Source organism: Dromaius novaehollandiae, chromosome 13 (assembly GCF_036370855.1).
Source record: "Dromaius novaehollandiae isolate bDroNov1 chromosome 13, bDroNov1.hap1, whole genome shotgun sequence".
In the NCBI taxonomy this organism is placed as follows: Eukaryota; Metazoa; Chordata; class Aves; order Casuariiformes; family Dromaiidae; genus Dromaius; species Dromaius novaehollandiae.
In genome coordinates, this window is record NC_088110.1 from 14,964,468 (window position 1) to 14,987,150 (window position 22,683).

The following is a 22,683-nucleotide window of genomic DNA, read 5'->3' on the forward strand; positions in this document are numbered from 1 at the left end:
CCAAGGAGTACCAGTCTATTTCAAATTTTTAGCCAAATGAACTAGCCAAGTGAACACCAAGATGATATACATATGGAAGCTTTTAGCTTCAATTGCTTACGGTAAGAGCAGTGCAATGACCAATTAGGTTACTTAAGTTGAATAAAAACAAGCTTAAGAAAGGCTTTAAAAAAGCAGACTGCTTTCTATTTAAAAGCTCATGTGCTTTAATGCAAGTATGAACTCCTTGTTATTGGAAGCGGAAAATGCAATATAGTAACTTAAAGTAAAAAGCCAAGTTAAGCATCTGTTAATTATTAAAATGCTAATAATTTTGGATCTACTTGAGAGGCATATGAAGAAGTAAACTCAGAATTACCCTATTGCCTCCAAGTAATTTGAAATATTACATTACCTTGGTGTAGGAAATAAACAGCTCTTTCTCAGAATTTGTAAAACCATGGATTTCACAACATATCATAAATACAACTGTACAGGCAAAAATGCCCAATCAGAATGACAGAGGAAAGTGGATACACTTTTGATATTTTTATCAAAAGTGCCCACCACCCTTACGCTTGAGGGAAAACATCAAATGGGAAAGGTTTGAGATATATGCATATATCAAATAATTTCTTAAACTCCTTATTCTTGTCTTGTGCGTCACAAGATATCTGGAGGGATCGTGAACATTTCCTCCTCTGTTATAACTAAATCAAGAGTTGTAGGAGTGTCTAGAAATTGAACTACGCAAACATGCTGTTTATGACCTGGAGAAGGAGAGAGGCCCTGCCTTTCATCACAAATCATGAGGGGAATGTGGTTTGGAGGCTGGTTTGTTTGATTTTTAATTACTGGGGGTAGAGGGCCAGATATCAATTATTTCCTAAGGAAGCAATGAACACCATGCAAAGATAACATCCTGTTTGAACCCCTGCCTTCTTAGATAGCTTCTGCACTGGTATTAATTGGGGAAATATGCTAGAAATGCTAACGAGGAGGACCACTGTGTTTTATAGAGCTACACCTACAGCCTTATCATGCTCAGCCTGTGTGTACTGTAGCATTACAGTTTGTTGTAGAGGCCTTAGTGAATATCATACAGTACAGGGACTTTCACTTTAGATCCTATCTCTGTTTGATCTCCTTTGTGCTGACAGCATGTGATACAAGAAATCATCACACTGTTTGGGTTACTAAAATAATTGAGGTATTCATATTTACTGTCTCACTTGATAGTACTATCCTATCAAGTCCTTCTAGGGATGAAATCACAGCTTTTGCTAACTAACAACTGATGTGTAGTTTCCTAAAACGTCAGACTTAAGGGTTGGGCTGAGGAAGACAGGGCTGATGACAAAAACAGATGGCCTCATTGCTAACAATATAGCTGAGCTTGCAAGGCACTGCATACTTGTGAAGATGTGGGCACCCTTGTTGATTCAAGAAGTGCTAAAACTGTTTAGTGAGCTTTTTGATTCTGAAAGGAAAGTCACTGCTCCAGTTCATTTCTTGTGTTACTTGAAGATAAGCACTACCTGTTAAGAAAGATTAGAGACAGCCTAATAATATGTGTTTGTCCCTCATGTTCATCCTTTTTCAATGCTTCATTACCCAAAAACTCTGCAAAGAGAAATACGTATCAACCTTGGAAAGTTTTTATGGCTCAGACAAAAAGTGATAAACAATGCAGAATTTACTCATTTATGATACCTGTCACAATGATTACTGACTGTATGAATTATGGCCGTATTTTGATGAATTTGGCACAAGAAGTCTTTTTTACTATTTCACTGACTATGAAGTAGATATCACTGATGGAAGATGGGTACTCTAATTTCTTTGTACTGCTTCTACTCTATCTGAAGAAGCCTTCAGTTACTGAACCATTATATGAGGAATCAATACACACGTCCATCAGATTATCATGTGCGCTGGCTCAGTTATTTGTTCATCTTCAAATTATCTACAAACATGAAATATTTAGAAGCAGACACTTCACTGAGGTAGGACTCCAGATGAGCAGGATGTTAATAAGATGTGCTGATGGAACGTTTTCTTCTAAACTCTGCATTCACACCAATTTTTACATACACAATTATATCTGCAGTTGTATGCTTAATACATGTGCACAGTGATTGTGGCATGAAATCATGTTAATTATTTGTCCATGTAAGCATCTATGTGTAGGACCATAACTATAATCATTACTCGCAAGCTTACTGAATTAGATTTGGAATGTTTCTCTTTGTTTTGGTTGTTTCTAAAAATTTTCTATTTTTCTTCAGCAGAATTGTGGCAAATTGCTTACAACCTTAGTAATACTTTTGTTTTAATAACAGACTAAAAGCAAATTTAAGCAAAGAACTCTAACTTTGAGGCTTTGCCTTGTCTTGGATCCGTAACAGGTTATTATTATAGTTAATATTTTTGAATGAAGATAGTATAATTAATCTTCATTATTGCATTGAATTACAAGAATTACAAGTGTGGAGAAGAGTTCTTGAACCTTGGAATAACACATATTTGATTTCTGTCACATTTGCTTTAGATGAGGCTTCTTTTGAGTGACAGTGCAGGGAGGCACAGGAGCAGGGAGGAAATCAGGGAGGACATGGTAAGGAAACCCCAGTCTGCCACAGTGAGATCTTTGCTTTCAAAGACCATTTGCACTGGTTGTTCTATTAAGCTTCACCTAAATAAAAATCCTTTTAAGTTGTTTGTCCTAATAGTTAACACTGAAGAGCCACTGAAAACAGTAACACCTTTTCCTCCTGCTCCTGTGTCTTGTCTCTGCTGCTTGCACAGAACAGTTTGTTTTATGGTGGCTAGGAAGAAGATGCACTAAATCTGACACTGCCCCATTCAGTTATCCTGTAGCACTCACCAGCTACAATACTGGAGTTGTCAATGCTCAGGTGTATAACCTCCAAGAAAAATAATAAAATAAGTTTAGTAAGTGTTCCCTCTTGTTCTTTCTTCTTGTTCTGCCAATAGTAGATTCAGAGAAACTAGAGATAGGCCTTAAGGCAAGACAGCCTGTCTATCTGTTGTTTAATAGTTCAAATGAAGATTCCATAACCTCCCCAGATTATTTATCTGAGTGCTTAACTATCTTTGTTTTTGATGCCGTGGCCTCAAAGGCAAGTGAGATGAATGAACAAGTCTACAGATCAAAAAAGTAGGATGCTCAGAAATGAACATACCATTAAAGTAATAAGCTAGATGCAATTTCTAGAGCAAGTGATGTTAATGTGAAGAATTAAAGAAACTATTACCTGGATACAAGAAGGCCATGATGCTAGTTTTACACATAACATTAATTTTCAAGGTCAAAGGTATATGCTGCTTGAATGAATAAGGAAAAAGGCTAGAGAATGACAAGTTAATGCCTTAAAACAGAGTAAGAAAAGCAGGGTATAGCAACACTCTCACAGTCACATATTTGCATGTTAATGAATTTAGAGAAATAAAATACAAGTCCACAGTTGTATTTCTATTCTAAAAAAGTGAAGCATTCTACTGGAATATTTCAAAGACTGTATTCAGAAAAGAAAGTTAACTAAGTATCTCCTTTTGTAAGACGGCTAGGAATCCCTACTGTAGTTTACATAAGAACTGCTGTGAGGCAAAAAACACCGATAGCATTTAATGATTTCCCCCCCCCCCCCCCAAATATTTAAACATAAACACGTTCTGTTTAAGTGGATCTTTTTGCCTTTTGAAGTGGTGTTTCATCTTTGGAAGTATAAACATTTTCAACTTGCATTCTTTGTATAAGTTATGGTGAAAAAAAGAGTAATCTAGGCTTAGAGGTCGAAGTACTACACACAGTGGGAAAGCAGTGAGTTTTTTTTCCCCTCTATTCCATAAAAACTCTAATAAAGACTATATATTTTACAGTAAGGGGGAATTTGGCTTGTAGTCTATAGCCTTTTAGTCCAGACAGTCGTTTCTATTTATTTTATAGAATGGTTTGTCCCCAAAATGTTTAACAATTAAAAGATACTGTTTTAGTATTATGGCTTTGCATTTGATTCTTTTCCATGTTTGAGACTGTCAAAGAGTGGTTGTCAGCTTACAGTTTTCTTTGAAAAGACTGCATTGGGGTAAAGCAGCAGAGAGATATTTCAGTTCTCTTTAATGTAAGCACTCTTCCCTATAGTATGCTTACTGAGTAGCAGGTTAGACTGAAGAGTGCGATAAAGAAATGGCAGATTCATGGGAAGTTACAATTTAATATAATGTTAAAGAGTAAATATTTGGTATCTATTTGACACATCATAAATGCATAGAGTAGGTAAAAAAGAAACCAAGTAGGATAACGGCTTTGGAAAAATGTCTTTGTCTTTTCCTCTCTTATTATTACTAGTGATAGCACTTTTGTATCGTTAAGGTGAATGCTCTGAATTTCCTGGTGCCAGTCTCTTTGATATTCAGTGTTTCTACTACAGGTTGGAAATGGTGTGTTGAGGTGGCTTTCACTGACTCCACTGACCTACTTGATGGTTCATGAACCAAAGAGAACTTGTGCTTCATGACCTGAGTATTATTTGACATGGGTCAGATTTACCATAGTAATATTAATGTCACATGGAAATGAGCCGTGTTCACTGACTACAGAAAATGCTGTTTCTTCTCATTCAATGATATAAATTCTATTTAAATAGTATAGCCTGGCTTGGATGTTACTGGTCCCCAGTGCTGAAATCTGGTTCACAATTGTTGGTGTCTTTTTATCAAGACATTCTTTCACCTTGATTCAGTTTTCTTCCTCCTTTTCCAGTTGTTCATTATCATACTACTAATAAAAAATAAATGATTTGTTGTAAGGCAACCATATAAATTTTCAGTGCAGAGGGACAGAGCTGGGAAGAAGTTTCTAGACTCATATATGCAGTATTTTCAAAATCTAAGAAACACTTAGCTGAACTCCATTAAAAGTTAACTCTTCTGGGCAGATTTTATCTTGTTCTGCCAGTATGTGCTTATCCCTTCTCTCCCCCTTGCCTGGTTTGTTTGTCAGTCACAACATCAGTCCCTGTACGGTGGTGCAATGATATTTTTCCCCACCCTGCTGTGGTTAGCATGTTGAAGGGGACAGGCAGAAAGCGAGTTTGTGGCTCTACCTGCTATGCGTGCCAGGCACAGATAGCACCTGCCAAGGAAGTAGTGGCAGATGCACTCCCTTGAGCGTGCAGCAATCCTGCAAGGCATTCTGCTTCCTCGGGTTGTGTGGAGGATGTCGGCTCCAGTGCTGCTTTTCCATCTGATCTGTGCGGAGCTGTTGCAGCTGAGACCCTAATGATGGAAAGCAAATGTGGCAGTTCTCCCCTGTGCAATGACTGGTTCTGCTCCAGGCTCAACTTCAGAGGTAACGTGGATGCACGTATAGATGTATATCTATATCCACCCAGAGGGCAGAAGAGAAGGGCTATAGCAATCAGCCTCGGAAGGAAGCATAGGGGTCTATCAGCCCTGGCTCTCAAGTCTTGTGATGACATCAGAATCTCAGCTTTCCTTTAAAAATAAACAAAACAAAAAAACTCCGACAATAATTCTAGCCCTTATATCTAAGAAGAAAATGTGAGCTGACTGTAGTATCGCTTATTTGAATTGACTGATGGGCTGTAATAAAAGCTCTAGGATCTGGGAGCTCATATCTGATTCAGGTGGAATTTTAGTAGTGAATCTTACATGGTTCTCAAGCTGGGCTGACAGGGTGAGCTGGAGTGGCAATGCAAGTGGGGGAAAGAACATCATTGTCATCGCCTCAGCCAGATTAGTCCTCAGTTTTCTCCACTTCCTACAGGTTCTGTGCAGCAGTTGAAGAAATTGGTGGGATTAGTTTCTAAGACCATGGGTTACCCCTGGTTTTGGAAAGCATGGCAGTAGCACAGAGGGAATTTGACATTCCAGTGAATGCAAGACCTTGCCTGCTGCAGTGGTGAATACAGGTGTGCTGGTTGTTGTTAAAAACTAGTGTGCTAGAAGAGCAATGAATACCAGAGCAAGAATACCAAACCTATGGAATGTAACTGCAGCTTATCTGTTTCAACATAAATGTAAGAGGGCAGCTCTTCACTAACAACTACCCATGCCACTAATTCTGGATTGGCTTCTACCTTATATCTATCCATTGTATAAACATTTGTGTATATTCTGTGCCAAAACCAGGTGTGTTTAATTACTGGTGTTCACCAATATTCATGGACAGAGACAATTACTTAGGAGAAAGTGAATTAATCAGCAAGGAATAATAAATTACTATTTGCTGTCATTTCACACTGGTCTGAGGGGATCAGGGAACTGAACCCTTTGCAGTTGCAGCCCTACTAGTTTGTTCTAGATCTGGTTTGCTTTCTCAGTGCTGGAGTGGCAATGTTGTTGCTCAGGAAGGATGACCTTTTCTTCTCATCGGAAGTCTGGATAAAAACTAAGCAGAATATTATTTGCTGAATATTGGGGAACCCAAGGACTGTATTGCAGTTGGGTGTCACCATCAGACAGAAAGAGGTTTTTCCCAGGGGAAAGAAACATGCAAAAGAGAGCTACAACAGCATTGCTGGGTATCACACAGATATCAAAGTCTGGGTTAAAAGGATTAGCCACCTCATCAAAAAAAGCAATCCTGGTTGCAGTGTGCCATTTTGGCTCAGAGGCCTGGGAAGAGAGGAATGGGTTGCAGCTCAGGGCCTTATCAGTATGTGGACTGTTTCACCTGCTCTAAATATTACATAACATTTGTGTGGAACCTCTTTCCATGGGAGGGATGTGGTGACATTTGTGATGGATGTCTTCGAATCAATGGAATATTTCACTAGTCTTATTTACTCTCTAAATGCTGTCCTTTGGGTTCTTACTCAAGATAATTTAATATGAATACATCAAGCCTATAACACCCATGTCTGCCTCCTACAAATGTGTATGCATATATTATCACAAATGGGTGCTCTGTTGTGATGTCAAATCAAGATTAATATGAAATCAGTTTGCCTAATGTCAGCCTTAATCTTAGCTTTAACTTATCATCCTTTACTAAGAGCTCTTCTCAGTTTTGTCAGCAAGTTCTACTGATAAAATCAGGCTTTTTTCACTGCAAACAGCACTGAAACAGGGTTTTCATGTTTCTATAAAGTGGTAGCAGAGATGCTGGCTGTAATGCATGTTTTATTTCTGTTCAGTGAATGCCACTTTGCCTGTGCTTTATAACTGTGGAGGAGACTAAGGATGCAGGCTTCCCTTCACACCTGGATGAAATAACCACTGAAGGGAGTGGACACAGAGCAGCAGGGTCCCCACATAACTCTGATGCCACAGTTACCCCATTTCTGTAAGTAATACTTAGCAGGGGCTCTGTAACTTCCTATATAAAGGGGCATGTGGCTTTTTGATGGGTTACAGAAGCAGATTCTGTGGACTTACTTTGCATTGTGTCAGCTCCCTTTTAGGGTAAAATAAATAGAGTCCTACAGACTGGGAGGACATGGTACTTACTGGACTTTGCAGTGTAGTGGACAGCTAGGTGACGGGAAGCCTACCGCCTGTGTGTCAAATGTAGTTTTCTCTATCCCAGTAGAAAAGATGATGTATCAGGAACTTGGAATCCAAAATCTGAATGCTCCCTCCTTTTGACTGTTTCAAAGGGAGGGCATGGTATGAGTACTAAAGGGCAGCATGTTACCAAACATCATATCACTATGATCTTAGTATCTGTCATGTGACAAAGAAGTCAGTTTCTCATTCACCAAATGATAAAACAGATGTGCACAATTTCAGCACATCCAGCCTGTGACCTTTTTTTTTTGGTTTGTTCAGTCATGAAATCCCATGTTGACCTCGCTTAGTACAAGTATGACAAAATTCTGTCAGAAGAACATTTTACTGTGTGCCTACTTAAAAGGTCAGTAATGTTCAAATTGCATTGCAGTCTCCTGAGGACAGCTGGTTGCCCTGACTCTGTGAACTAACATACCAGTGAACTTGGGTAGACTGGAGTCTTAACGGAATGTGTTTCTGAAGTCAGTAACCAAAAGGGGAACACCTCACCTCTGCTGTGCCTTGACTTGACTTGTGATTTAAATTAAACCCAATTGACACTTGCTGCACCACATGATCTGTGGTCTGTGTTAGGGTCTGTGTTGTCCTCATTCTGCGTATTTTTCCTGCGCTTACTGAGACCTTTGGAAGAGGCATGCAGTATCAGCACACTGTTTCCTTAAGTTGAGCAATTACTTTTGATGAATATTACATAGGTTTAATGAAGATGGAAAACAGGGGAAAAAAAGAGACTTACAATGGAAGAATGTTTTTCCTCTTCATGCTTTAATTTCTTCCGCACTGGGGATTGCTGTGCTATTTCTTTTTTATGGTGAAAGTATGGCACTTATAATCGGTTAGATTTTTCATATTTGCTTTATATTCCTTGAAAACCAGGAATCCTAAATAATATTCCTCTGCTATTTTGAGTATTTTGTTTTTATCCTGATGGTGTTTCCTTTTCCCAGACAGCAAAAGTTAAGGTGTCACAATATACGTCTTACTCATTTTTACCATTATGTAAGACTTTCTGCCCTTCTCATTATCTCACACTTCAATGAGTATTTCCAGAAGCAAGTCCTCTAATACTTTGCAAAGCCTGAGTATTCTAAATATTATCACCAACATAATATAAGAAAATATTTGGAGCCCAACCAAAGTTTGTGGACTGATCTCACTGTATCTTACTGAAGTGATGTATTTTGAAATCTTGTATTTTCATTGACTGACCTCTTGGTTTCTGTACAAATTATGTACTCCTATCTGTTTCTACTATACTATATTATATACTAGGTTCCTAGTTTTGAGAATCAGGATTTCCTGAAGCAAAATATGTGTGAAAAAGAGCTAGCCGACAGGCACAAGGACGCAAATTTCATTCTCTTGATATTAAACTCGTCTCAGGAAAGAGAAATGAATCTCTGCACTGCTGACACTGAGCCAACAGTTTCAGTCTGAGAGGAAGAGAGAGAGAACAGTGATATTTGTAATCCCTTGGTAAATGCAAATAAGAAGTTCTGTGTCTCTTTCTTCTGGAGATTGCTTCCCTGAGTCAGTGGGGTTCATTTATGTTGTGGTTACATCTACAAGATTTTTGCCAACACAGCTTATTGTTGCAAACAGTGTGTCAGTTCTGACATTTTTCTCTCCTGAGGGAATCCCTAGAATCGCTGTTAATGTTCTTATTTAGTAACAGATTTGTGGCTTCCCTAGAAGAAGCATCTAGAGGCAACACAGGCTAACTATTCCTGCATCCTGCCTGACAGAGCACCATTCCTTGCGTTACGACCTCACAACTTTTTATGGCCATGGCATGAAGCACACTGGAGAACTGAGCTGTGTGAATAAAAAGCTTCCCCACAACAGCTTTATTCTGGAAGCAGGATCAGCACTCTGATCTTGTTCCTAGACCAGACACAGGATCAGTCTCCAGTGCCAGCTGCCAGAGCAGATGCATGGATCACTATAGCAGCATAGCTCAGGAAGAGCCACACTGCAGTTGTGGGGCACACCTATGAGCACTGAGCAGGCAGAAATGTCTTGCATGGCTCTCACAACCACAGCCCTCCTCTCAGACCACAGCCTCAGGTTTTCAAGCTCCTCAGAACTCAGGGTAAGGTTATGTATATATGTGTGTGTGTGTGTGTGTGTATATGTATATATATATACACACACACACCCATATACATAAGTATAATACATATATATATATATATGTATTTAAAGCAAAGTTCAGCTCTCAGAGGCACATAATCCAAGTTCAGATCAGTTCATCACTCTTGGGGCTAGACCTTTGGCAATTCTAGATCTTTCCTAATTGCCCTAAAGCATGTTACATAAGCATGCTCAATTCCTGGCAAAAGAACCTTTTTCCCTATGTAACTTTTCTGGCCGATGCAGTGTTAGAAGGATAGTGAAGGACTCGCTAGCACTTTAGATCAGAAGCATCATCTAAGTTAGACCTTGTACTCTTCTTCACTCTTCCTTCCACATATCATCTGTATGTGCATTTCTCTGGCTCTCCTGTGCATCCAGAACGGAAGGGATTACTTCTCCTGCTACCCTCAGAGAGGGATATCATCAGTGTTTCATTCATTTGTAAAGAGCATTTAGTAGTTCTGTGAATTACTGTTGCTTATGAGATTCTCTAACAATGCATAGTAAGATAGATCAGGAAAATCTTGTTTTCTACCATATGTCTTTTCTTCTGCCCTGCTTATATATTTATATATAATATGTATTTATTTGCCACTGTTCTCTCTGGAACAAAGCCTGGCAGCTATAAACACTTCTCTTGCAATATAATGATACGAACAAGCCTCTTCTGTTAGGCACTCAAATGAAACCAACCAAATCATTTCAGTCATGACTTAAGGCATATCTGAATTCAGAATTTTAAGGAGGCTTTATGTCCCCTGGCCCTGCTGAGTGTTTTTCTATTTGCTTGCTGATGTTTTTCATCTTATTCGCAATTCCACTGCATGTAGTGTTTCCCACTAACTCTTATTTCATAAAGCTAATGTGCCAAAAAGCTTCATTCTGCTGCTTATATAGAAAGAGACTTTGGACAAAGTAGTTAGGTCTCAATTCAGGAAAGCAGACATGCATACTTAATTTTATGCACCTTCAAATGCATACTTGATTGTATTCATACAAAATTTTCCAATTCAGGGAGCACTGAGGCACATGTTCAGAAACTCTGTCACTGTTACCTGTTTACATTATGGGAACAATATTTGCCCAGCTGATGGGCTCTCTTTTTCTTGCCTCGTCTTTTTGAAAATTTGTAACAGACATATACCACTTACATAATAACAATTACTGAAATATTTAAAAGTAACCTTTTCTGAAATTCATACACCTCTCATTACAGATGAAGGAAAAGGCATAGCTGAGACAACTCTTTAACAAGATTAGTTCCATGTCTGTGTTTGGGTAGCAGCCTTTGGCATGCTACATTGATAGAAACTCTCCTTTTAAACCTCAGCTTCTCTTCCAGTGAAAATGCCACTGTACAAAGAAATGTTTAATATCTTTCAAAATATAACAGTTATACCGATCATTTCTCACTGTGGAACTGAACTAGTAATTCTTTATATCCTATCAAATAATTTAGTATTATTATCTCTATCTTGAAAATAGCTATATTTAGGGAGAGTTGTGCATTTTGTAAGTTCATGGGACAGAGGGGTCGTCATCAGAACTACTATCTCATTTCAGGAAGACCTTGCACTGACTTCTTTGCTTGACGCTACCTGATTATACTCCTTTCTTAAGGTTACTGATTTACATTAGTCATTCCTGCTTTCTCCTGCTGGGAGGCAGAGGATGCCAGAACAGTGTAGGCTTATCTTTTATGTTTACTATATGTCAGACTTCCATGCTGAATTATAATTAAAACCTCTATTCTTTTCAGTTACATGCTTATGAAAAGATAAGAGCTGTCAAACTAAAGATGCATAATAGAGAAAAAAATTCTGGTCTAATTAACAATTACTTGAGGGCTATTTCAATGATCTCCATTGTTTGTTTCTCCTTACAAGAGTTGGTAGTATGTAATTAGGATTTTTATATCAGTCAAGATTAACAAATACTGATCCTTTGCAAGTGGTATTATATGCATAAAATAAAACTTTATGTGAGCAAATAAAAGGCAAAATATGCTGAATAACTGTAATGGCACAGGAGGACATTGCCTTTCAAATTAGTCTCTTGAAAGCATAAATTTAACTTGCAAGAGAAGAGGATATTGTCACTAGATTTGATAATCCAGACTAGAATAATTGTAGTACACGAAATCCAGACTAGAATAATTGTAGTACATGAAATTTATAAACAAACCCAGCAATAGCATTTCCATATGCAACAAGCTGCGTATCGTTGTAACAGGGAAATAGTACAATAGGGAATAGTACAGCAATCTAGATTCTTCTAATAAGACTGAAATAAATTTCACAAATTCTCCAAAGAGCTGGAATTTAACTCCAGGCTAAAGCATCTTCTTGTGACAAAGCAAACAGAGAAGAAGTAAGAGTAAGAAGCAGCAGGGAATTCTGAACTTTTTAATTACAGGATGAAGATTGTTTGGATTATCATTACAGTGAACAATTTGATGTCTTAAAAACCCCAAATTAGTTAGCAATATCATAAGAACTGATTTGCTAGGGGGACCCCAAATTAGAAGCGGGTGGGGTTTTCTTTTCTTTTGTCTTTTTTGAGATGCCTTCATCCTAATAGAGAAGCTTGTATTATAAAGGTATTTCTGAATGTAAGAAATATCATTCTGTTCCTTCATAAGAGTGCTACTGTGCCTATAATATAGCAATTTTAAAAACAGACAAGCGTATTTATCTGCATTTCATAGGTGAAGAAGCTAAGCTAAAGGAAGATGAAATGATTTCTCAGGAAGAAATTGGCAGAATCAGGCCAGACTGTTTTTCTTGAGTTAGAGTTCTTTCCTTTAACACAGCACCCCAGCATGTGTTCCGTTTTTGTTTCTTTACGTGGTCACCAAAACCAGGTTTTATTATCTATTTCAACAGGTAAATGGCGTATAGTAGTATCACACAGATGAAGAGCAAGTGTTCATCTACTTTTGGAACTTCACTTAGCTTATTTTAGGAATCAAAGCTCTCTGTCACCATATAGGCAGTAAGGACAGACTGGATGCCTCTACAGGGCAAGTTGGGCCACTTGTATCAGGCAGTAGTTTGGCTCCACTGTGAAATCACCTTCCTGAGTGCCTGTCCCTCTCCACTGACAGCATAGAGTGCATAAGCCCCTACTCAGATGGGCTGAATACCCTCCTCTGAATCTGTCTGCAAGGACTAGGAGAAGCCTGGATACGAAGTTGCAAGGAGACTGTGAAAAGATGGATTTCTTTTCTTTATATGGAATAACTTTAAAAGGACATTTAATAGATTTAATCTGGAATGAATAGAAACAAAAGAAGGTATCTATTAGGTTAAAATTTAGTATTTTCAATGACTGTTTTCACCCTGTTATTTCAAGAGCCACTATGTTCATGTAATAGTTGTTTAAAGAACAGAACTGTGCCTCTCTTGGAATCTGCTTTTCCCACAAGAACTGTAGTGTCCAAAATCAGAGTCTGGATAGTATTCAAATAAACTTTCCTCAATAGTCTCCTCAGTAGCTTCTGTTAACTATCCTAGTTAAATCTAGGTGGGATTACCTGGAGAGAACTCTCCATAGGCAAGATTATCTACATAGACAGATTTCATGTAAAGCTGAGTAGAGAGTCTTGTAGATTATTACACCAAAAGATCTATGATACTTAATGGAAAGGCAAGCTGTAGGATTATACGTGGAGATGTAGCTTTTAGAATAAATATGAACCTGGCTTCTGTAAATACCAGCCTTAAGTAAAGTCTTCAGGACAGAAAATTACTTTAAGTTTTTGTGCAGTGTTTAATTATTTTAATAATTAAAAAAAAATCAAGTCAAGTGATATGAAAGGCACTTAATTTCTTCAGTACAAAAGACTCCAGCCATATTGCACAGTATGACTCTCTCTAGCGTTAGTGGGGTAAATTCATTGGTTCCAATGAAAATGTGTGTATAAATTTGCAGCAGAATATCAGCCTTTCATACTACTTTCTCATGAGTTCAGAAAAGTCTCTAGATAGATAATACCGCCTTAAAAAGAGCAAGGAGGTAATCTGATATGCTATAAAATAGCTAAAAAAAAATTGTGCGAGTAAATTTCTCTTGTAAGGGGTTGGCTAGAGGACTGGAAGGACAAGAGCAGGTAAAGGCAAATATGTTTTAAGTGTTAAAGGTCAACAATCTTTTGCTGAGTATATTTTCAGAGAAATTTATGGTTAACCCTTGAGCAAAGATTATACATTTGATTTCCTCTTATGACAAGGGAAATATTAGCTTGTTTTTTCAACTGGAACAAATCTATGCATTGCTTTTCAGTGCAGTTTCCCTTAAGTACCTACAGTACAATGCTTTTGTTAAGACTTAGCGGTAGCTCTACTTCTGATTCAAGAGGATTTAAGAGCAAAACATGACTATCAGGTCAAGCTAAGAAACGGGAGCGCAAGAGAGAGTGAGGCGGGGAGGGAGAGTGAGGAAGAGAGATATAAGAACCCAATTGTTCATGTGGCAATTCTGGTTGACTGATATGGGAAGTATATGGAAATTTATTCATATGGGAAATACACTTTAAATAGTTCATGTTTCTTTCCCATTAGGTTAAATTTCATGGTAGCTGCACATTAAATGAAATACTTCAGTGTTTTGCATTTTAAATGCTAAAATTAAGCTCCTGGAGGTTGCTAAGGAAGTAACTCCATTGTGTCTTTTAAAGCTGAGATAATAATTTACTGTGGAGGGTAAAAATCTAATTGAATTGTGGGGACTTCTAATCTCGCTATATGAAATGAATTCCTGCTTTACTTTTTGAGAGTCTTTTACAGGGATAGATCTGTATGTGTTTATTTGTATGTGTACACACATCACCTATTGTTAAGCATATACTATTAGGCTCTGTAAGAATCATCTCTATAGATGCACACACATAGCTTGTCAAGCCATTGCTGATTGCTGTGATTCCATGAACAGCCTTTTAGGTATGTCAGGACTAAGGTTTAACACGCAGGTTCATGCTGTTATTCTCTACTTATATTGCTATAATGTCTAGAAGCCATATTTAGGAAGCTGGATGTGTGAAGTGCTACAAAAAGAACAAAGATTCCCTTCTCTCCAGAGAACTTATTCCATGTATTTGTAGTTTGGTCCACCACTTGTTAAGGCTTTTCCTGCCAAAACTAGATTATGGTTTGCAATGACAATAGCATGAATGTCTTCTTTTCCTGCCAAAACTAGATTATGGTTGGCAATGACAATAGCATGAATGTCTTCTCCTTTTAGGTAGTAAGCTACATATATGATGGAAATTTCTCCCAGACTATAGCCCCATTGGAAGTCCACTCCAACTCCCAGTAAATACTGTGGATGTTGATGTTGAAGACCCAATGTTTTCCTGATTCTCTTTCAATCTGAAAATTTGCTTTACTGTGGTTAGCTATAAAGCTTTTCCCATGCATGGCCAGCTCTGAAAGGATGTGTAAGATACTATAGCCTTTCATTTATAAGGGCCATTCTGTCTGTAAGCTCTCTGAAATCTTTCTTACTCTACCTCAAAAAGGATATGCTGAATGTCTTTGCCATTTGCTTATGTCTATACAAGAAGTAACAGCGTTTAGAGTTTCCATGTGACTTGATAGTGCCCACAAAGGCGGTGCTTCCTTCTTGTCTGTCTTACACCAGTGGACCTCAACAGATTTCAGTGAGGTACATGCTAGTGTAACTGGGGTAATACAATTGAGAAAGAGCTGTCAGTTTTGTTTTTCCTCTTTGCTAGGTATATGTTTCTGAACTCTTTTCTAAGAAGTCATTTTTCCTTTGCCCTTCCCATTTCTGAGGTCCTGGTTATATCTGGCTGATACAAAGCTATCTCTTATTTTAAGTTAGTGCTGAGACCACATGGTGGTGGTTACTGGTACAGGAATCCCCCATTACGGACACTACAGTATCTGGTTTTATAAATGCTGGAACAAAAGGTTCTCACTTTATTCCCTCCCAACCACTAAGTAAGTGAATCCACAATATTAGGTTTGGCATTAATGACACAGTGGGCAGGAGGTGATTTGAAAGTCATTTCCCCTCCACTCTATCATTAGTCTGCTTCAGTGACTGATGGGCTGCCAACGTTTTAGGAAGTAGCTCTCACGCTTTCCCCTTAGCTTGTGACAAAGCCGAGATTGCCTGGGGTTAATGTACATGCATAGTGACCACGTAGAATAGACTGAGGAACTTGGTCATTTGTATCTCCATTTGAAGAAAAAATGCTTTCTCAGACCAGCAAAGAAAACTGTTGGACAAATAAACTTCTAACAAGTGTACTGTGGAAAATCTTTTTGTTCCTAAAAGCTGTACTGAGCACAACCTATTGTGGTTTTGGATTCTATAATCTGAAGTTCTGTGTGTGTTTAAAGGCCTGAACGCTCATGCCAGAGTCACTAGTTTAAGGATAAGTGCCATCAGAAAGAATTTAGTCCATTCTAAAGCAAAAATGCTATGTTTCTCTGATGTATTTTTAAGAACCAGTGGTTGATAGGAATGATTTGCCAGTTTCCTCAGGGGAACAAGAAAGCCAACTCTTCCTTTTGCTTTGGTGGCTATATTTTATCCACTTCTCTGGGTGACTGTTCTATAATATTATTTGATAGCTGAGACTGAATTCCTATTTTACTCCAGCTTTGCCAAATGCTGAGCACACGAAGTTGCATGTGATCAGATTCTCTGGTAACCCCAGTAAAGCTATAGTCTTCAAACACTCAGTCTCCAAAGCTGACAGACTTGTCAGTGACTAGAAATGATTGAGTACAACTGTTGCTGGTCCTGACTGTAGGGTTTTACTGGGGAGTGAATTTTACTGCTTTTCAGAAGCACCTGAAAAGGTTCTCAGTTCTCATGCATCAGTTTGATGCATGTTGACATATGTTTGGAGGTGAAATTATTGGATAGACTTTTCAGAATGGTTCCAAAACATGTGTATGTTCTTTATGGTATACATGTTGCATAACCACTAGTTGTCTATAGTATCAGCTCTACTAATAGGCATCTAGAATTATTAGAAAGACAGAAGTTGGGAGAAGGACGTGGAACAAAAATAAAATGCAGAGAATGAAACAAAATAACACAGTAAATTGTGTTACCAGCATTGCAAGTCTTCTTGTACTTTGATAAACATTCCATAATTTGATTTAAAAAACCCCCAGACATCTGCACACTAAGTGACAGTATCACCAGCTGCTTGGTAATGTAATTAATTGATCCTATCACAAAAGTGCCTTCCTAATTATATGGAAAACAGTCTTCTTGTGAGTAGTACTCAGAGGATTTAGACACCTGCTATCCTGTTGCCATCCTGTGCAATATGCTTATATCTTTAATTCTTCCATTGGAGATAAGGATTGCAATACAAATGACGTTTATGGACATTTCCTTCTATATATAGTGCAACATTTGGGCCTTCTGTACACAGGAATTTTTAGGCTCAGGAGGTAAGGTTGAGCCTACTTCCTCAGGCTCAAGCTGTGATCAAGCTATGCTTCAGCCAGAACAGGTTGAAAATATTACCATCTTCTGTATGATAGTTTTCCTCCTTTTGCTAGGGGTTACTCTTCCCATAATTGTTCAAGTTAATGTAAGCTCTAGGCAAAATCTGACCAGATAATTCAACTCTTCTATTTAAATGTAAAGCTATCCTAGCTGATGTTGTCCTTAGCCCAGATTAGGGAGCACTCCTTTTAAGCACTCTGTTGGCTATATTATGAAGATGATTCCTTCTAGTTGCGGATGGTGGTGAGCAACTGTGGTGGTATCATCTTCACCTGACAGAGCTTGATCTGCAGAAAAACATCTGTCTACACCTGCTGGATACAAAAGCTAGATGAAGAACTGTGCACCACTTAAGTTCCTCTCAGATCTTAGTAAGATTTAAGTGCTGCATAAGCTTTTCACTGCCCTCTGCATCACTTCAGGTTAAAAGCACAAAATCATTTATGATGAAAAAACACTAATCCAACAATGACTTACTATAACCAACAGGAAGGGATTTAAATTCCAGTGTATCATCTTTCTATAACCAAGGATGACTGTAAGGAGGGCTGTTTTGACAGGCACCTATAAGGGTGGAATATCACCTTATTCCATTATATTTGTGCTGAAACTATTTGTCTGTGACATGATAAAAGTGAAAATTTAACCTGTCTATACACTCATTTTACATTATGATTTATGATGAGAATTATAAAACTGCATCCCAGTGGAAACTCATTTCAAAACCATCTGCTTAGCATTTATTGAGACTTTTTTAGTCAAGGAATACCATATTGCATGGCACAGATTTGGACTATAGCCTTCTTTTGTTTGGGCTTAAAAAATCCCCAGACAACAGCTGTCTCTTTCCTCCTCCTTTTCAGTTAATTCATCTTAACTACAGGTAATAATAGCCTCTTAGGCACACTAGTAATGTGCATTCTTAAATACAGACTAGTGAAGACACTGCTGATTACTAGCAGTTTAACACTGTGGTCTGAAAGGCTAGCTAGAGGCAGAAAGGCTTTCTCCTCTTTAGGCTTCTGTTTTTTCTAGATTTCAGCTCTTTCCCTAGAAAGATTTCTCTTTAATGATTCTGTCTCAATTTCCCTTTAATGGTTCTGTCTCTGCTCTAAATTCTCTTGCCTCAGAGGACCCCTTCTTGAGCAGTTCCAACTCAGAAAATATTAGGTCAACCTTTGTCCTTGAAGAAACAGAAACTTAGCAGAAAGTCAAAATTCTCACTGGGAATTTGGGGGTAGGAGGTGGAATGCAGGTGTAGCCTCTAAACATATCCAGGGAGGTGATGGCCATACAATTTTTGCTAGTGATAATTCAATAGCTGTAACTCTATAGTACTATACACTTCACTGTCTATAGTATGTTGTTACAATAAGTTTAAGTGACTTAATGCCAGGTATCAAAAGGTTTTTAGGTTGTTGCAATAAATTTCTACTATTTTTATATATAGCGTAATAGTATATATATGCACTGTTAAGTGTATATACATTTATATTCCCTCTTGTGCCCCTTTAAATTAAAAAGATTAAAATTGTGACAATCTCCTAATCTTCAAAACATCAAAATAAGCAACAACAGTCTTGTGTAACAGATCTGCTCACATTCTTAATCAGTGTCCTTAAGCAGCATGACAAACTGTCATTCCAAGGTCACAGAAAATACGTTAGAGATATGATTGAGACCAGTCTTTAAAGATAGCTGTTACAAGTGCTTAAACAGAGAAATATGTAATGAGGGACCTACACTTCCTTCGTGTTACCTCCTTATTGATTATGTAAGAGTTTCATAAGAATCAAATGAAGGCTTTTTTTGCCAAAAATAGAAAGAATTATATTTCTGAATAAGGATACCATCAACTGTAAAGAAAATGTAACAGATCTGATATAAGAAAGAATAATGGTAACTAATATGTAAAAGTGTGATATAGTTATTTATGCTTTTAGCTCAAGGGTACAATGCTTTAAATGATTATTGCCTTCAATGGGCATCCCAGGTTCTTCAGTCCTGCCAGAAAATTCTAAAACAGATTAGTATGAATGTACGAATTAGTCTGTATGAAAGAAGGTCTTTTCTAACCTTCAGGCCAAATATTTAGTTGGCTGCTAACCTTGATGATCAGAATGATACATTTATGTGTAGGTTTATGTTTTATCCTACCACGTTCCTGCAAATGAGAGTTTTGCACTAATGCTGTGTCTGAAAATGCACTGAATTATGCATTAGTAAAAAGTGAAGTGTAACACCTGAGGCAGAACCAGTGTAAGCTCCCTTAAGCACATAATCCAGTTTTCTCATCCCCTTTTGAGTGTGTCAATTTACGCAGAATTGCTGTTTACACTTATAGATGACATTTTCACTACTTTTCAGGATCTCATTAGACTTTTTTCCCCACAAGTGATTTGTTATATTGTGTTAGTGAAGCTGTATGGAAACTCATTTCCCATTTTAGCATTCTGAACTAGAAACAAAAAAACGCACCAAGGAATGGAAAATGCTGCAAATACTGATTTATATACAAATACAGGAATGACCAACAGTCTAGATTGGAGAGTTGTGTATCACAGCTTTTATGCCCCAACAGACACCACGCACGTTCCACAGATGCTGTGATGAACGGTTGCTCCAGGAGTGATGCCAAGATAGAGGAGGACAAGGTGCCCCAGGGATTGTTTCTGTTCCCTTGATTCCCTCCCCAGCCCGTGAGCCCTGCCACAGCACAGTACTGCTGCAAGCCAAGGGGGATAGTATCAAGTCGAAGGCCCTCTGCAACCCCTTGCTGCATGTGGCTCAAACACCACAGGTGGTACTTATCTGTGGGGAGGGATGCTCTTTGTTTATGGGTGTGCATATGTATATACATTAATAGTTATAAGTAGACTATGGAAAAGTTTAGCCTTGATACTAACTTGGAAAGCCTTCTGGGGATAAACTTTCTACAGTCCTAGTCTTACCTTTACTTAAATTGCCAATTTTTGCACAACCGTCTGAAATATCTTACAGTAGCATGAGCACTGGGGGTATTAAGAAAAAAGAGCTATCTGAAGAAAAAAATGCTCCTTAAACAAACTGCTGCCAGAAAGCTGGTGACAAGACTAGTAGTTTTTTTTTTTTTCAAAAGACCATTCTTCCTAAGATTAAGGTTAATTTAAGATTTGGGGAGGCTAATATTTGCAGATAGGATGCTCCAAGTAACTTGATAGGTAATAAATAGTTATATATAAGTAGAAATAGAGGAAGGAAGGAGCTTTGTACAATAAATGTCCCTAGGCCTAACTTCATCTGCAAAGAAATCTCACTTTCTGATAAAGTTGCTTTGATTCTGCCATGTGTTCAGCTGTTAGCACTACAAAGCAGAAATAAGAGCAAGAAGCAAATAAATAACTTAATTCAAGTGGAGTGGCTCTATCTTACAAATATATAGAAGGTAAGAGAATAAAAAAGATATATATGTATACCTATACCACGCACCTTTATATACCTATTATATAATGCTATCTACAGATTAATCACAAGGGGATTTTTTTATACAGAAGTGCTTCACTTTCGTGTACTCACATAGCAACATCTTTAGACATGACTTTCCGATGTCTGACGGCAAATATAAATCTGTCAGGTTTGAAGTCACCTAGCTGTATCATGGCCTTGTTCTTTATTACTAGGTAGGAGTGCTATTTGAGATGGTATTAGACTGAAAGTCTAATAGTTCTAATTGCATAGTCTTTGTGTAGATTTTCTGTTGGTGTTGATCTTCTAACAGTTCTTGCTGTTATTGAGCAAAACCAACACATGATAGAGGTGCTTTGGCGCCTGTCTTGTCTGAAACATTTCTGTGTTGGTGAAGTATATGTGAGGTGACAGATGTTAGTGCCTCACTGGATGACACTCTGCTTAAGTTCAGCTGTGAACAGCAAATCAGTCTTTCCATTGAAAAATAATGAATTTTTCCTCTAGGCAATTTTTGATTTGTGTGTGCTCCTGCAAGCATTGCAAATGATCTGTTGGTTTTGTGGTGTTTTTGAGCTCTTAACTACCATAATGTGTTCAGAGCCAACCTGTGACTATTTGGCACTATTTTATCAACTGTCACGGTTGTTAGTTTTTTCTTATTAGTGCTGAATTGATAGATTTGTGTTTAGAAAAAAATGTATATTTACATATGTTAAAGAAGAATCTGTTGTCACTCACTACTTATTTTATGCACACATCTTTATAAAAGGGCTGAAAATAATGCATACTTCTGTGAGATGCAAGTTGCTGGAAAGCTTTTATGTGATCTGAAAATCCTACTGCACAAATAAGGAATGAGTTATCAGGCATTTAGTCCTATTTGTTTCATTTGCAATGATTGCTCAACCTAAAGGTTAAAAATCAACCAGGCAAACAACTTTTCCTATCTTACGGGACGTGGAGGCCCTATGAATGTCCTATAGATAACACCTGGCAGGACCTTCCTTCCTCTCCCTTCTGCCCTCCCAGTGGAACACGCGATGCTATAGGGCTTATTTTTTTGTGTAATACAGGCAAGATTGTCCAAACTGGTGTGTTCCTGTGCAATATTCCACTCCCTCCCAACATGCTTGCTCAGAAAAAATATGGCTAGCTGTAATCACTGCTGATCAGATTAGCAGTTAAGAGCATAAGAACCTGAGGTCTTACCTAAATTCAGGTCTTCTGTGCCGTCCCACACATGTAAAGTGAAGCCCCTCTGAATTCTCAGCTATAGACCCACAATCTTTCCATGCTCTGTGGATTTGACCTGTGTCATGCTCTATTTAATGGACTATGATCAATTCTGCAGAGTGCCTGTGTTGTACGAATGCTTTAACTCCACTGTGAAGCCAAGAACTCTGTTGCAACAAGCACACATCTGCAGACTGAAAGAGCTGGTGTTGACCTGCTGTTTACAGTCTGTGTTTCCGAGGGTTGTGCTCTGGACTAGCCCTGCTTTGCTTCTGTGGGTCTGAATGCCCATTAGAGGATGGAGCGTGCAACAGGCACAGTCCTGGAATGCATTTTTTGGTTTACTTTCATCTGAAGGGTATTGTCAGTAGCCATCAATCTGCTCTCCCTACTGCATCTTCAAGCCTTTCTGCAAAATTGCAGCTGTGTTCTTCTGTGCACTGTGTTGTGTTAACTGCAAAAACAAAGTCAACAGGTTTTGCTGGCAGCAATTCATGTCAGCAGTCCTGTTTATACTTTGTGGAATAGAGGCCTAACAATTTGCCTTCTCAGATGTTGCTACTTACAAATTGTACATGTTAAAAGGAAGGTTTCAGGGTTAAAACTGTAGTTTGAGATTAGCAAGTTAACGTAATGAGCAAAAATTAGGAACAGGAATGGTTCAGATGATTAAGTCACCAAGATTGCTAGTAGGGAGCTACTGCTGAGACAACCACTTACTTCTCTTCTTCAGAAATTCTCCAGCTCATCTTTGAACTTATTCGTTCAAAATCTGTTGAAAATCTGTTTCTAAAACAAATGGCTGAAACTAGTTGCACTGTTTACAAGTTA

General features: G+C 38.1%; 1 protein-coding gene across 2 annotated transcripts in view; it reads right to left on the reverse strand.

The window, feature by feature from the left end:
- The window catches only part of BEAN1 (brain expressed associated with NEDD4 1), a 73,532-nt gene that overhangs the window by 34,374 nt on the left and 16,475 nt on the right, over positions 1-22,683 (reverse strand). The window lies entirely within an intron of this gene.